The 15,898-nt window shown below is 45.6% G+C and overlaps 1 pseudogene across 1 annotated transcript in view; it reads right to left on the bottom strand.

Moving 5' to 3' along the window:
- LOC308326309 (ephrin type-A receptor 4-A-like) overlaps window positions 1-3,752 on the bottom strand; it is a 51,936-nt pseudogene extending 48,184 nt beyond the window's left edge. Inside the window, exons 1-2 of the transcript XR_013966225.1 lie at window positions 3,515-3,752; window positions 1,891-1,956 (exon numbers count right to left, since the gene is read on the bottom strand). The product of XR_013966225.1 is annotated as an ephrin type-A receptor 4-A-like (transcript). The remainder of the gene's footprint in view (window positions 1-1,890; window positions 1,957-3,514) is intronic.
- Window positions 3,753-15,898: the final 12,146 nt, after the last annotated feature.

Below are 15,898 nucleotides of genomic sequence, written 5' to 3'. Positions count from 1 at the left end.
AGAGAGAGAGAGACAGAGAGAGAGAGAGAGAGAGAAAGGGGGAGCATCACCCCCCAACCCGAAAGCAGAAGCAAAATAACAGGCCAATGTGAAAAGGGTGGGATTTCTTCCTCAGCCTAGTAGGAAAGTGCGTGAAAGATGTCATGTAAGCTGCACGCTGTGGTCATGATTTGAGGACAGTTCCAGATTTTAAAAAATGTCAGTCGTCCTTCGATTAAAAAAAAAATAGCAGACCTACAAGCTCGTAGCGCGCCACTCGGTGGCGCGCTACGAGCTTGTAGATCTGCTATTTTTCAATAGCTAAAGCATAACATGATGCTGGAACACCAAATGGGTTCCCGCTCAGAATGGCTATACAGTATGTACACCAAGAGAGGGGTTCGATCCCCGGGCCGCGTCACACAGAAGACTATATGAATGGGCCCCAAAGCCTCCCCGCTCGGCCCTCAGCATCAAGGGTTGGATTGGGGGGGAACAGAACAATACTACAACATGACGTAACGATATCATCCGCTCCCGACCGGATCATACAGACTTTTGAAACAGAGAGCAGGCTTTCCCTCTGAGGTGGAAAGACTGGCAATTAAGGCAAGGTTACACAGAAACAGGAGATAGGCTCCTAGCTGCCCCGTCTGGCCTCATAGGATGGAGAGACAGATAACGGCCGTGGTGTTTTGTTATTTTGGGAAACATCACAGGGACAGGTGTGTTGCCTCACCTATCGGTGTGCTGCCTCTATGCATCACAGGGACAGGTGTGTTGCCTCACCTATCGGTGCGCTGCCTCTACGCTTCACAGGGACAGGTGTGTTGCCTCACCTATCGGTGTGCTGCCTCTATACTTCACAGGGACAGGTGTGTTGCCTCACCTATCGGTGTGCTGCCTCTATGCTTCACAGGGACAGGTGTGTTGCCTCACCTATCGGTGCGCTGCCTCTACGCTTCACAGGGACAGGTGTGTTGCCTCACCTATCGGTGCGCTGCCTCTATGCTTCACAGGGACAGGTGTGTTGCCTCACCTATCGGTGCGCTGCCTCTACGCTTCACAGGGACAGGTGTGTTGCCTAACCTATCGGTGCGCTGCCTCTACGCTTCACAGGGACAGGTGTGTTGCCTCACCTATCGGTGCGCTGCCTCTACGCTTCACAGGACAGGTGTGTTGCCTCACCTATCGGTGCGCTGCCTCTACGCTTCACAGGGACAGGTGTGTTTCTCACCTATCGGTGCGCTGCCTCTACGCTTCACAGGGACAGGTGTGTTGCCTCACCTATCGGTGTGTTGCCTCACCTATCGGTGCGCTGCCTCTATGCTTCACAGGGACAGGTGTGTTGCCTCACCTATCGGTGCGCTGCCTCTACGCTTCCTCGTGGGACAAACACTAGTCAAGATAGAAGCCCGATTCATACTTCATTGGACGACTGTGTCGTACGCCCCCCAAAAAAAGCAGCCCTACAAGCTCACAATGTGCTGCGGATGCATGTGCAACGTTATGTTGTGAGCTTGTAGGTCAGCTATTTTCTGCGTGCGATACTGCCGTGCATAAATTAAGGCTTGAGCCCATATAATACTAGCCAGCCAAGCAGCAAACACAGCATTTACAAATCTCCTGAGATAATTACCAGTTACAGCCAGTCCAGTGTGTGTCTCTGTGTGTGTGTGTGTGTGTGTGTGTGTGTGTGTTTTGCGTGCATATACTTGTGTCTTTCCTGGCATTCCTCTGCTTTTGTCTTCCACTCTTAAAGGGATTTGGGAAGTAAGAGCAGGTGGTGTGTGTGTGTGTGTGTGTGTGTGTGTGTGTGTGTGTGCCTGTGTGCGTGCGTGCGTGCATGCATGTGTGTGTGTGTGTGTGTGTGTGTGTGTGTGTGTGTGTGTGTGCGTGTGTGCCACTCACCCCTCCTCTATGGGACTAGCCTCCACTTCAACTCTCCTGGTACTGTCCTTGTATCCAAGAGGGTCACTGTAAAGCAAATATGCACGCAAATACACACGCGCGCACTGCGCACGCACACACACACACACACACCACACACACACACACACACACGTCAGCCATTTGCTTAGACCTAAATTAATCAACTAATTTTGATCCAAATGAAACTGCAGTATTGAAGTAAAGCATTGCATTGTGGCCTCTACGGCACTTCATATGCTTCAGGGAAAACATTAAAATAGCAGATATACAAGCTCACAGTGCATCACGTCGGCTTGCGTTGAGAGCTTGCAGCTCGGCAATTTCCGGCAAAGACCCGTAGAGCGAATACATTTTATTTTTTTTATAATTATTGTATATGTTTATTATTATTGTAATTATAGTAATTTGGATAAAAGAAAAGAAAAGGCATTTCTGATAACTGCATACCGGCAGCCTACTTATAGTGTAATGAGATGTCCACAATTATTATGGCTATTTAGGAGAAAACTCTAAAGATCAGGACTACTGAATAACAACTGAGTTTGAGAGAGAGAGAGGGGGGGGGGGGGTGGGGGTGATCTCGTCCTGCCGAAATACAAATTCCAAGAAAAGGAATAAAAACCCCTCTAGTAGTGATTCTCAATGTGTGGTCCAGGGACCTCCAGTGGTCCTTGAGGGGTTTCAACGGGGTCCCCAGCAAAATGCATTACTCTAATAATGCATCTCACAACCAGGTTAACCACTCAATTAAAACTAATCTAGAATGTCTATTTGAAAATACCTGATCTACAAGCACACCATGTGTTAATGCATCGTGAGCTCGCAGATCTGCTATATATATATATATATATTTATGTATTTTTAAGATCCAAATCTGAAAGATTTTGTAATATTCTGAAACACAAATCTTCATGGATGGGGTCCACTCCCAACTGCCTGGCTGGTAGTCAGTGGCCTGGGACTGGGTACGAAAACACATTATTTTTCAGATGGGGGTGAGGGGTCCGCCGGAGGTCCGCCGCCAACATTAGGATATCAATGTGTAGTTCCTCCTCCTTGACTTATATATAGGCTGCCATGCAAAATGTGTGAGAACCTCTATAAAAAAGGATAACCTATTATCTCTACTACGACGTCCCCGTTCCAACTCTCCACTGGCTCTACAAGAAGACAACCCGTTTACGATGTATAGTATAGGCTGCTACAGCAGAGTATAGGCTGCTACAGCAGAGTATAGGCTGCTACAGCAGAGCTACCAGATCGGTATTCATGTTTTGTTTTGTTTTTTTTAATCCTTTCGCTTTCGGTCAACGCGCGGAGTACCGGACCGGTGCGTGTGTCCAGTGAGTCCCGTGCTTCGTGGTGTGCCAACACGCTCCCAAAGCTGATGTTTCCAGTCAGGGCACGGTGGTCGGTGCGTATCGACCGTGCGGAGCTCCGTGTATATATATATGTCCCCAAAGAGTGACCACCAAACTGGGCAGCACCACCACGAGAAGACCGAGACGAAGCCGCTGGTCGGAGATCATCGGACCCATGAAGGCATGCTGTATTATAATGTATACCGGCTCGGTCGGTCCTATAATAATAACGCTCCATTTACCTTCGTTCGGCGGGTAGACCCTGGCCCGGCTGCTCGCCTCCACCACGGCGAGGAGGACCGTCCAGGACAGCAGCCTCAGTAGTACGATCCATGGTGGGTTCTTCTTCCTGCTCCTCCAAGCCATTAGTGCCGCCGAGCAGCGCCGAGTGGTGTCTGTGTGGTTCTGGTGGTTCTGGTGCTGCTGGAGACCGTTGGCTCCGCCGCGCAACGCCGCTCTTCTTCCGACTAGCTGCTCCATTCCGATGGGAGAGAGAGAGGGAAAGTACGTGTGTGTGAATGAATCTGTGCGCCGCGCGTGTGCGCGTGGTGTGTGTGTGTGTGGTGTGGTGTGGTGTGCCTGCTGTGCTGTGCGCGCATCATCACATCACATCACGGCCGGGGCGGTCTCTCTCTCTCTCTCTCTCTCTCTCTCTCTCTCTCTCTCTCTCTCTCTCTCTCCTCTTCTAATGACAAACCAAACGCCTTACATTTTGGCCTACATCAGCATGCATAAATGTATAACCTTATAACGCATGGAAGCATGCGAGGGGAGGAATAGGCGATGTGTACATTTAGCAGTTAGTATTAATAGGCCTGTAGGTAATATATAGCATGCACGCCATGCAGCCTATACAACATGCCAGCTTATTATGTCCCACATAATATTATAGGCTATGGCAGCTATAGTCTTGCTTGACAGTATTATAGCCTACTAATACTAGCTCCTTATAGTAGGCTGGTAACAAATAAATTAGGTTATGTTATTTATATCAGATGTGATGTCACAGAGAGAGGAGGATGATAGGATCCAAATCCTATAGTGTGGAAAAGCGAATGAAACAAACAACCTAATTGACTTTAGTCTTGCCAGTGAGTGAGTGAGAGTGAGTGACTGCTCTCGAGAGTGTGACTGACTGACTGCTGTCACAACCTCTTTGCCCTGCTCGCTGAATGCAATGGCAATTTGCAAAGTGTGCCTTTAGCGCCACCCGTTGGCGTTTAGGAGAGACACAGATGCGGGAAGGGAAACATTTTGGTCACGTTTTACCACAATTAGACAGGCCTATGCCACATGGCTATACACCATGTGCTATCTTCTCAAAATGTACTTGCAGTCTTGAAAAGACCCCTGTGCTGTTCCATAGACGTCTATGTTTGCTGGTTGGTTAATAATTTATATAAAAGCACTGAAGTTATCACCAGAATAGTGGTGTGGCCGGCCAGGTATAGATTCAGTCGAGCTGCCAACTTGAGATCACGGTCTACTCTACTTAGTAGGCATGGCCTACTTGTGCGCAAACAAAAAATCACACCTGTGTGAAGTGAGGGGTGCTCTGATCATCGTATACATCATCATACAGAGGGGTACGGTGGCAGTCGGTAGTGCTGTCGCCTCACAGCTAGAAGGTCATGGGTTCGATTCCCACGCGGGACGCTGTGGGCGCTGGCGGCGTGTCCTCTCCTCCGCAACGTCCGTGTCATCAGTGCCCATACCCGAGGCGGGGTTGGTGAAAGGGCCTCTCTGTGTGGAGTTTGCATGCTCTCCCCGTGTCCCCTAGGGTAGGTACCCTCACAAAAAACATGCAGTAATCCTAGTTGGACGCGCTACGTCCAACTAGGGAAACTCCCCCCTGTCAGGTGTAAAGGATCAACTTGGACACTCATGCATGAAGGAAGCATGAGTTGAAGTCCGTTGCTCTCCCCAGGTTGGCGGAGGGTGTGTAGAGCCCAGGATCACATAATTGACACAGGGGTGAAAAATGGGTTACAAAATCGTGGGATAAAAAATATGTAAAAATAATATATAGGCCTACATCATCATACATCATCTCATTCCGGCCAATCACAATGTGTGTCCTCACCTCACCTCACCTCACCTCAATGTTTGCGTTTACACAAACAAAAACACGTGTGACATGTAGTGGTTATTCCAATGTGCTACAAGATGTCTAATGATTATATACCTGCATTAATGTAATCACTGGCCTACTGTACTTCTTCCGAGGGAAAGTTGGGAGACTGGCAAGTCAGCCACTGTGCACTGGCTGCATGTATCAATGCAGCATACAGTATGGTCCAAGGCTGCTCCATATTTTGGGATTTCAATAATTGAATGCTACTCAGTGATTTCAGCACACATTGCAAACACACACACACACACACACACACACACACACACACACACACACACTCTAGTCTAAATCAAACATTTGCTACAGGCTATATGGACACATAGATGACCCCTCATGGGTGAATACACTTGATAATGATATATAGCACTTGTATGAGTACTCAAAGTCACTTATATATATCCTCAAAACACTGTTTTCAGATACAGAAAGCAAACGAATATCCTCAAAATACAGTTTTCAGATACAGAAAGCAAACGAATATCCTCAAAACACTGTTTTCAGATACAGAAAGCAAACGAATATCCTCAAAACACAGTTTTCAGATACAGAAAGCAAACGAATATCCTCAAAACACTGTTTTCAGATACAGAAAGCAAACGAATATCCTCAAAACACTGTTTTCAGATACAGAAAGCAAACGAATATCCTCAAAACACAGTTTTCAGATACAGAAAGCAAACGAATATCCTCAAAACACAGTTTTCAGATACAGAAAGCAAACGAATATCCTCAAAACACTGTTTTCAGATACAGAAAGCAAACGAATATCCTCAAAACACTGTTTTCAGATACAGAAAGCAAACGAATATCCTCAAAACACTGTTTTCAGATACAGAAAGCAAACGAATATCCTCAAAACACAGTTTTTTTATACAGAAAGCAAACGAATATCCTCAAAACACTGTTTTCAGATACAGAAAGCAAACGAATATCCTCAAAACACTGTTTTCAGATACAGAAAGCAAACGAATATCCTCAAAACACAGTTTTCAGATACAGAAAGCAAACGAATATCCTCAAAACACAGTTTTCAGATACAGAAAGCAAACGAATATCCTCAAAACACTGTTTTCAGATACAGAAAGCAAACGAATATCCTCAAAACACTGTTTTCAGATACAGAAAGCAAACGAATATCCTCAAAACACTGTTTTCAGATACAGAAAGCAAACGAATATCCTCAAAACACAGTTTTCAGATACAGAAAGCAAACGAATATCCTCAAAACACTGTTTTCAGATACAGAAAGCAAACGAATATCCTCAAAACACTGTTTTCAGATACAGAAAGCAAACGAATATCCTCAAAACACAGTTTTCAGATACAGAAAGCAAACGAATATCCTCAAAACACAGTTTTCAGATACAGAAAGCAAACGAATATCCTCAAAACACTGTTTTCAGATACAGAAAGCAAACGAATATCCTCAAAACACTGTTTTCAGATACAGAAAGCAAACGAATATCCTCAAAACACTGTTTTCAGATACAGAAAGCAAACGAATATCCTCAAAACACAGTTTTCAGATACAGAAAGCAAACGAATATCCTCAAAACACAGTTTTCAGATACAGAAAGCAAACGAATATCCTCAAAACACAGTTTTCAGATACAGAAAGCAAACGAATATCCTCAAAACACTGTTTTCAGATACAGAAAGCAAACGAATATCCTCAAAACACTGTTTTCAGATACAGAAAGCAAACGAATATCCTCAAAACACTGTTTTCAGATACAGAAAGCAAACGAATATCCTCAAAACACTGTTTTCAGATACAGAAAGCAAACGAATATCCTCAAAACACTGTTTTCAGATACAGAAAGCAAACGAATATCCTAAAAACACTGTTTTCAGATACAGAAAGCAAACGAATATCCTCAAAACACTGTTTTCAGATACAGAAAGCAAACGAATATCCTCAAAACACTGTTTTCAGATACAGAAAGCAAACGAATATCCTCAAAACACAGTTTTCAGATACAGAAAGCAAACGAATATCCTCAAAACACTGTTTTCAGATACAGAAAGCAAACGAATATCCTCAAAACACTGTTTTCAGATACAGAAAGCAAACGAATATCCTCAAAACACTGTTTTCAGATACAGAAAGCAAACGAATATCCTCAAAACACTGTTTTCAGATACAGAAAGCAAACATTTATATCCTCAAAACACAGTTTTTTGATACAGAAAGCAAACGAATATCCACAAAACACTGTTTTCAGATACAGAAAGCAAACGAATATCCTCAAAACACTGTTTTCAGATACAGAAAGCAAACGAATATCCTCAAAACACTGTTTTCAGATACAGAAAGCAAACGAATATCCTCAAAACACTGTTTTCAGATACAGAAAGCAAACGAATATCCTCAAAACACTGTTTTCAGATACAGAAAGCAAACGAATATCCTCAAAACACTGTTTTCAGATACAGAAAGCAAACGAATATCCTCAAAACACCGCAGAAATAGCAAAATTGAGCTCAATTGAGCTTGTAGATCGGCTATTTTTGCTCTATTCGAATTGGAATCCTGAAAATTTACATTTTTATGTCATTTCAAATGCCTTTAATTATACGTGTGTTGAGCATTGAGCTACTAATTTAGACTGAAGTAATTAAAGCAGGTCATGTTCACATGTTGTGGAATTGTAAACAGCTGGAACCAATATTATATCAGTATTCTGATATAAACCTGAGGGCCACATTAACACATTTTGTACATAATACGTCCTGAAACGTCATAAGGATTGGAACCGAGAGGTGCCTTAGACGTCTGTGGACATCCTAGCGACGTCCAAACGACGCGGGGCGAGATAATAATATTCAGAATAATTACTTTTTTTTTTTTTGGCATTTCGCTTTTCGCTTGCCGTATGCTAACGCTCTGTGAAACTATTAGCTTGTCATTGACTCCCATGTTAGCGCGGCGGAAAGAATGACTCGTATCTCCTGACCCAGGGTGCTCTCCGTGGTGATGAATGGATCGATATGCTGGCGCTGCGTTTCTGCTCCTCATCCGTCTCTCCCGCAAAATATGAACTCTTTTTGGAGCGTATATAAATATATTAAGATGATCGGAGATTGTGATGGCACTTTGTCAGTCAACTTTTTTAAGAAAGTATTTCCGGTTCATGGCTTTCAAAATAGAAGCGATCACTACTCTGGCGATTACTCTGGCGCAAGCAGCGCCTTTATTTTGATGCAGTTCCGGTACTAAATGTGTTAAGTGAAGGTGGGGGCCGCATGTGGCCCCCGGGCCGCCAGTTGCCCACCCCTGACCTACAGCTTAAATTAAAGATCCATGCTCTGCCATTACTGTACATATACGGTCAATTTAAATCTTTGCTTTGCAGACTTACCCAAAGTGTCTGCAACTGTTTTTAAACATGTATTAGATCACACAATGAGGAAATGTTTCTGTTCCGTTTTGTTGTTTTTGTTTATCGCTTTGAAAATGTTGTATTATGTTTGTATACTGTATCTCGACGACACTGCAAATGACTCTCGAGAATAAATAATTGAATCTGCAAACATGCAGAGGCTTGTGCAAGAACACCGCATGACGGCCCAAGAACGAAAAGAGTTGAGATGTTAACATCGTGCTCGTAGGCTCTCGCCCAAGATTGCACAAAGCAACTACACAGCGTCTATCAGTAGGCGAGAACATGGCCAGAAGCAAGGATGCCAGGACCGCGGTCCCTCCTCCTTACGTACGCGCCGTCATACAGCAGCGTCACGTGTGGGAAAACGGCTGATTTACAAGCTCAAAATGTGTGGTGTCTACAACGCTCGTGTGAGCTTTTTTTTTTAAATCGGCAGAATTCCTTGCTCTATAAGTAAGAGAGCGCGGGGGCTTCCGTTTGAAGCGAGGCGAGCCGAAACAAAGTGCGTTGGCGACACACATGGCCCGCTGTGGACAGAGAGACAAAGGACTTGATGACCCTGTCCTCCTACACCGTCCCTCTCTCTCTCTCTCTCTCAAAGACCACGGCGAAAAACCTCGCTCCTGGTTTACAGAGAGCGCAAGCTTCTCTTTCACAATGAAACCGGTCCCCCATCTGCTGTGTGTCATATTGAACATGAGAGCGGGGTACGGTGGTGCAGATGCTTCTGGCCCCGTTGATCACGGGTCTTGTTAATCTTGTCCACCCTTAGCCAGGAAGCCAGGTGACATCTGCTGGCCGATGACCCTCTTATTTAAACTAATTGAGAGAGAGAGAGAGAGAGAGAGAGAGAGAGAGAGAACACTCATTTCTAAGTGAGTGTGAACAGAGAGGGTCTTTTCTGGCTCACGCTCAATGTGTTTAGGACTGAAGGGCGATTTCGGGCGGGGTGTTTTAAAGTGAGCGATTGTATGATTGTGTGTGTGTGTGTGTGTGTGTGTGTGTGTGTGTGTTGTGTGTGTGTGTGTGTGTGCGCACACACGTGTAATGCGCTGGTGAGTCGGTCTCCAACTCGCTTTGTGTCGCCGCCGTTGCTACGTCGAAACAATCTCGAACCCCCCGTTAGGCTCAATAATAGACGCAGGAAGAGCATCTGGCGCTTTGAACGCCAAAAGCAATCTCCCCTTGCATCGACCTGCACTCAGAACTCCCCCCGCCCCCCCCCCCCCCCCCCCCCCCCCCCCCCCCACCCCCCCATCCGCCATAATGGCGTCTTTTTATTTTTTTTAACGTTCTCATTCTCGTCCAATCGCCAGAGCAGACTGCCCCGGCACAAAGGCCCAATTAGCCAGGAGGGCGGAGGACGCCATTCGCCACGGGAGCCGGGCCAATCGCGGCGCGGCACTGAGGGGAGGAGGTATACGAGAGAGGCCGAGGCGCAGGTGGGAGGAGGAGGAGGAGCATCGCAACGGGGCGGAGGAGGAGGAGGAGGCTAGTGGCGGTGACAGCGGACGGAGAACAGGCTCGCTGTTTCTCCGGCCATTTGTGTCACGGGACAATTCGATGATTGATGAGCGTTGGATGTTGTTGGGGACCAATTCTCTTCCCCTGAGGTTCCCAGCTCCTCTGGAGAGGAGGCTCCACGCCGGACCCCCCGTCAGCCTCGGACCCCCACCCACCACCACCACTATACCTTGAAGTTTGGCCCCTTGGCCCTGCGCCGCACAGCACAGCACAGCCACACACACACACACACACACACACACACACACACACACACACACACACACACACACAGTTAAACTTTCTGTTTGGCTCGGGGGCCCTGGATAGCTACATCTGTATTGTGATGCACTATATATAGTCTATTGAACCGGCTGTGTGTTGCTGTGCACCCCAAGCAGGAAAAACAAAATCAAATAGTGTAGAAAATACTTTTATACAGTGTAGAGTATAAGACTGCAAGTGGTGAGTGTGTGTGTGCGTGTGTGTGTGTGTGTGTGTGTGTGTGTGTGTGTGTGAGAGAGAGAGTGCATGTGTGTACGTGCTTTTGTGTGTGTGGGCGCCTGGGCGTGAGGTGTGTGGGCGGCCGAGACAGACGAACAAAGGAGGAAGGGATGAGAGGAGATGAGGAGAGGAGGAGAGAGGAGAGGAGGAGAGTTGCCACGGAGGGGATTTGGTTGAGGAGGAGGAAGAGGAGGAGGAGGAGGAGGGGGGTGGGGGGGGGGGTCTGGTTGAAGGAAAGAGACCTATAGCTTCCCTCAAAGAGCAGAAATAATGCTTCTTAAATTGTTCTTTAAAAGGCTGATCCGTTCACATGTGATCTTGTAGATCTGCCGTTTTTGTCAAAGGCATTCGGGGCTCCATCTTGCCTTACCCCTTATCCATAAACGTATCTGCCATTTTTTACTATTTTAAAACGTTTAAAAATAGTTCAACTAGCCAATGTACATTGACACGTTGTTAGCTTGTAGATCGGCTAATTGTACTATTTTAAAATGTTTTAAAATAGTAACAAATGGCAAATAAGTTTTAGTAGACACATTGGAAAGAAGCAACACAAAAGCAGAGTAAACTAGAATGCTATCTGGCCCTAAACAGATAATACACAGTGGCAGAATACCTGAGCACCGTGACCGACCCAAAACAAAGACAAATCTTAACTAGTACAGACTCGCGATCGAGAAAGGCCGTCATAGGCAGACCTGTATCCCGAGAGAAGACAGACTATGCACCCACTGCACACTAAATGAAGTGGAAACCGAGCTACACTTCCTAACCATCTGTCCATTGTACCAAGACATCAGAGACACATACTTCCCAAAGATTATAACCACAACACGGAGATTTTGAAAACATGACCAATGACAAAAAACTCCCATATCTGCTGGGCGAAAAGTACAACAATGTGCAAACACAGCAGCAAGATTTGTGAGTTGCTGTGATAGGAGAAGGATATCAAATGGAACACAACCACCCTAAAGACTAATCATTGTGTATATTCCTGCACTATACCTGCATCGAGTGATCTTGGTACACAGAAGTTGATCTATTGAATATTCTGACCTTCAAAGTACATAATTTTTGTTTTGATTGTATCGCTGTATTGTTCTTTCTGCTTTGGCAATGTAAACGTATGTTTTCTCATGCCAATAAAGCCCTTTGAATTGATTGAATTGAATTGAGAGAGGGGGGGGGGGGGGGGGGGGGGGGGAGATATCTCTTTGAGAATTGAGACAGTATAGAGGGTTTACGTGCTGTTACGGTTTCTTCATAACCATTTCAATAAATGCCAAGTTGGTCTGAAAGGTTATTATTTCTGGAACAAAAATAAACAAATCTTCACTTAGGATTCCAGCTGGCAAAATGACTTATATTTCTCTCTCTGGAAGAGGCTGATGGGAGTGCGTTGTGACTTGGCCGTCGCACGCAGACTGGCTACGCGACGATGGCACGCACGCATGCATGCAGGCAGCAAAGAGATGCTCCTCGTTATTCACAACGGGCTGAGTGACAGATAACGGCCGAGCACTGAGAAATCCAAAGTGTGTCTTTAACCCATTCTGACCTGAGATCAGATTCATACGAGGTTACCACTGGACACACACACTGGTCTGATTATAACCCATTCTGACCCGAGATCAGATTCTATAAAAATGTCAGACCTACAAGCTCGTAGCGCGCCACTCGGTGGCGCGTTATGAGCTTGTAGATCTGCTATTTTCAATAGCTAAAGCATAACATGATGCCGACACCGAAATGGGTTCCCGTTCAGAATGGGTTAAGTCTAGTGGAAATAGCATGACCTGTAAGTGTTAATGTGGTTAAATTAGGACTCTGGATTTTGCAGTGAAGCTGTGTTTTCTTTTGTTTGTTTGTTGTTGTCTAAAGTTCAGTATAGTAGTGCGTTTTGTGGAGATGTCGTTAAAACGTGAAATATGGTCTGTAATCCACACATCTCAAGAACCGTGCGACTGACTGACTGACTGACTGACTCCAAAATTCGCCACACACATTCGGATGTAGGCCATACGTATGCGATGTCCAGAAAACCGACAAAAATCGTGAAAATGTGCCGCAAATCTTGAATATATTATATTCTTTCAGAGCCAAAGTTTTTAACTCAAATCTTTTGCTTCATGGGGTTTCCTGGAACAACATATTTACAGGTGGTGGTCATATAATTCTGGGGGTCCTTGAATGTTTGAGAACGACAGAAACAGTCAGGATTTAGAAGACATTTGTAATCGTTCCCACCAGGTCTAAATTGGTTAACCCATTCTGAACGGGAACCCATTTTGGTGTTAGCATCATGTTATGCTTTAGCTATTTAAAAATAGCAGACCTACAAGCTCATAGCGCGCCACCGAGTGGCGCGCTACGAGCTTGTAGGTCTGCTATTTTTGAAAAATCGAAGAACGACTGACATTTTTAGAATCTGATCTCAGTCAGAATGGATTAATCAGACCCAGTGTGTGTCCAGTGGAAACCTCGTATGAATCTGATCTCAGGTCCAGAATGGGTTAACATGCATCATTTAAAAAAAGAGAGAGAGCCAAGCCTCGCCACGCGTGATGCCCAGTCGACGCCCCCCTGCTCCATGCGTGGCCGTGCTGTTTTATTTCTGCAGCCTGTCAGCGTTACGTCAACGTTACGTAACCGTTAGAGTTCTGAAGAAAGGTCGCCTGTGGATAATCCACCTCCGTATACACTAAGGCAGGCATGCAGGCATGCACACACACACACACACACACACACACACACACACACACACACACACGCACCATGTTCAGAAACAAACAACACAACACATTACATGTGTGTGTGTGTGTGTGTGTGTGTGTGTGTGTGTGTGTGTATTCTGCATGTTGAAGAGTTTTTATGCAAGTGTATAGTATGTGTACAGTACCATTGCTGTCGGGGCGAAACCTTGCGTGTCTGAAACGATGCTTTTAAAATAATATAAAGAAATTAGTGAAAATAGCCTAATATCTAACAAAAGCTCACGGCAACAAACACCTCACATCGGCGCTGTGAGGCCCCGACGGCAACGATACGGGAATACGGAAAGACGGGAGTTGTCGGTGTGTGATTGCGTGTGTACATGTGTGCTCGTGCACAGGTGTATGATGGTGTCTATGTGTGTTTGAGTGTGATTGTGTGTGTGTGTGTGTGTGTGTGTGTGTGTGTGTGCATGCCGTAACCCTCTCTCTCTCCTTATCTGGTCTCCCATGCCATTTCTTCCTCCAGCCTCATGACCGCCCAGTGATACCTCTCCGAGACCCCGTCTCCCCAACCCAGATAACACGCCACACGCCGCCCTAAAAATACTACCACTCTCTGTCTGCATCCCCCCCCCTCCCCCTCTCTCTCTCTCTCTCTCCTTCTCACCTCTTGCTCTCTCGCTCAGAAGTCTCCATGGCTAACAGTAAAGCTCTGCCAGACTTTAAATGCCCCGGGGCTGTATGAGCTAGCTGCCAGGGAATGTGTCTTTTTATATAATTCATTCTCTCTCTCTCTCTCTCTCTCTCTCTCTCTCTCTCTCTCTCTCTCTCTCTCTCTCTCTCTCTCTCTCTCTCTCTCTCTCTCTCTCTCTCTCTCTCTCTCTCTCTCTCTCTCTCTCTCTCTCTCTCTCTCTCTCTCTCTCTCTCTCTCTCTCTCTCTCTCTCTCTCTCTCTCTCTCTCTCTCTCTCTCTCTCTCTCTCTCTCTCTCTCTCTCTCTCTCTCTCTCTCTCTCTCTCTAAAAAAAGAACTTGTATTTCTCATCAAAGCCCCAATTCATCACATTTAAGTATCGCACAAAGATAGTGGAAAAAGTGGCATACAGTATGTATATGTATATATATATACACAATACAAATACACACACACACACACACACACACACACACACACACACACACACACACACACACACACACAAGGCTAATACTAGTCAAAAAGGAATGGTTTCAGACATACAAGGTTTATGGCTACTAGTCAAAAAGGAATGTTTTTGGATATACAAGGTTTACAATCAGTGCTTTTCATGTAATCCGTACCACCCTTATACCCCCCCCCCCCCCCTCCCACTCTCTTTTGACACAGCGTGGCGTTGGCCACTGTGGGGCAGATGGGATGTGGGAGGAGATGGATGGATGGATGGATGGATGGATGGATGGATGGATGGATGGATGGAACAGGGCAGCCACGACATAATCACTAATATAGATCAAAAGCGTGTGGGATTGTTACTCCTAATGTAGCAACGTGCCATTCCATTTCGGAAGAGTCCTTTTTTGTTTTAATTGGTTCTGTCCCGGTGTCTCTCGGAGAGACAGCAGTGGTTCCCAAACCACCAGGACCCCCAGATTGACACTCATTAGCCTGCGGACCCCCGTTGGAAAGATATTCCAGAGACCCCGCATAAGAGAAGATTTGTATGGCTCTGGCTGTGATTCTCAACCCGTTTAACTCTTAATTCTGACCTGAGATCAGATTCATACGAGGTTTCCACTGGACACACACTGATCTGATTAACCCATTCTGACCTGAGATCAGATTCTAAAAATGTCAGTCGTTCTTCGATAAAAAAAAAAAATAGCAGACCTACAAGCTCATAGCGCGCCACTCGGTGGCGTGCTATGAGCTTGTAGATGATCTAATTTAATGGCATCTCTATCTCTGGGACGCCAATTTATATTGTGAAATACAGAAATCAATGTCAATTGAACGCTGCTGTGAGTACAAATGGAGCCAAATATACCTGTTAAGGACCATTTGGTTCCATTTGTACACTCTCAGAGTTGCAGACCCAAAAGGGTCCATTTGGTTCCAAACTATAGCTGGGGGTCCCCGGACCCCACTTTGGGAACCACTGCTATCGAAAACAAGATAATTAATGTTAAACTAACTGATGTAATCCGTTTATGCTTTAAGTTTGTTTCATTGTGGAGAAGTGGTTTCTTTCTCAAGCCCCGCGCACCCTGAAGGAAGTTTGTTGTGGAAAGGCTGTCTTTTCACGGTGTTGTGGTGGAGGGGGAGAGGAGTGCACGGAGAGGAAACTTGAAGGTGTGTGTGTGCGCGCGCACGAGTGTATTCATGTTCATTGAGTCTTACAGGGGGGA

This window comes from Protomyctophum bolini (genome assembly GCF_963924005.1).
Source record: "Protomyctophum bolini genome assembly, chromosome: 12".
NCBI lineage: Eukaryota > Metazoa > Chordata > Actinopteri > Myctophiformes > Myctophidae > Protomyctophum > Protomyctophum bolini.
This window is presented reverse-complemented; position numbering and strand designations above follow the sequence as displayed.